At 46.6% G+C, this 1,387-nt stretch overlaps 1 pseudogene across 1 annotated transcript; it reads right to left on the bottom strand.

Moving 5' to 3' along the window:
• Positions 1-533: 533 nt before the first annotated feature.
• Positions 534-1,179, bottom strand: LOC307180558 (glutathione S-transferase Mu 4-like; annotated as a pseudogene). The gene has a single exon. The product of its transcript is annotated as a glutathione S-transferase Mu 4-like (transcript).
• Between the last annotated feature and the right edge of the window lie 208 nt (positions 1,180-1,387).

The raw sequence follows: 1,387 nt of genomic DNA, 5'->3' as shown, positions 1-1,387 counted from the left end.
TTCCCTTGTACATTACTTCATAAACTCTGTGTGTGTGTGTATGTGTGTGTGTGTGTGTGTGTGTGAGAGAGAGAGAGAGAGAGAGAGAGAAGGCTTTACTGGGGATCAGGCAGGGCTGGGGCAGGGACCATGCTGGGGGAGCAGGGTCTCCACATCAGGCCAATACTGGTCTTCAGAGCAGTGTTGGGGAGCTCAGAGCTGAGCTCTACTGGAGAAGGGTCCAATCAGGTACCTCAAAGCAGAGGCAACCACTGAAGGGAAAGATGGTCTGGTTGGCTTATGCAGGAAGGATAAGATTGGGGGGGGGGTGGAATTGCTAAAGAAAAGTAAGGTACAGTAAACCTTTACAGGGCCAAGATGAACAGGGATTAGCTGAGGGGAAGGGGTCTAATAAGGCCCGAGGGATGAGGGAGGGGAAAGAAAAGAAGGAGAAAAGAACAAGAAGGATGATTCTGGGGGTACAGGGAGGTCCAGCTTTTCTTCAGGGCCCCAGTGAAGTAGGGACAGCTCCTATCTTCTGATCTTACAGGACTCTACTTTTTGCTCAACACAGCAATCTTTATGTACACAGGGCCTGGGCAAAGGCAGCTGAACTGTATGTAGGCAGAAATCGTCTTCAGGCCTTCTAAGTGGGCAATGAAATCTTTCATGTTTGGAAATGCATCCAGGCACTAGGGCTCAAATATATGGTGCAGGTCAAGACTGTCAAAAGCAAGAAAATCCAGAGAGGTGATCTTGTCTCCTGCAAACCATGGACTCTTCCCCAGAAAGTGAGAAAAGCTTCATCTTTTCACAGAGATCCTCCAAGTACTTAGGCTTCAGTTTCTCAAAGTCAGGGCTGTAGCAGACACTGACCAGCTAATTGGAGGTGTCTATAACCTAGTTCTCAAAAATGTCCACATGAATCTTCTCTTCTGTCTCCCCTCATAGGTTGTACTTGTAAGCAATGTAGCAAAAGATGACATTGCTCTGGGTGATCTCAAAAACATCATCAATTAAATAGGGCAGATTGGGAAAGTCCAGGCCTGGCTTCAATTTCTCATTCAGTCACTGGCTTCTGTCATGGTCAGGAGCATCCCCCGCCATGTACTTCTTTCCCTCATAGTTTAAGTCTTTGTATTCCAGAAGCAGGCAGATGGTATGAGCCAGCCTGTGAATGTTCCAGTAACCCGAGTTCATGGCCTTGGTTTAGCTTTCTGTAGACTCAGGGGATGACCTCAGTGAAGCTAGGCTGAAACTTCATCCTTGCAATTTTTCTTTAAGTTAGAAATTATATCAAAATAAAAAGTTATAGGGAAGGAAGGAAGAAAGGAAGGAAGGAAGGGAAGAAGGAACCAGAGGACAGTGAGCCACTCTAGCAAATTAATAAAACCCAAGGAGGGGGTCG

Source organism: Stenella coeruleoalba, assembly GCF_951394435.1.
Source record: "Stenella coeruleoalba genome assembly, chromosome: X".
NCBI lineage: Eukaryota > Metazoa > Chordata > Mammalia > Artiodactyla > Delphinidae > Stenella > Stenella coeruleoalba.
Note: the sequence above shows the minus strand (reverse complement) of the source record. Positions and strands in the feature narration are given on the sequence as shown.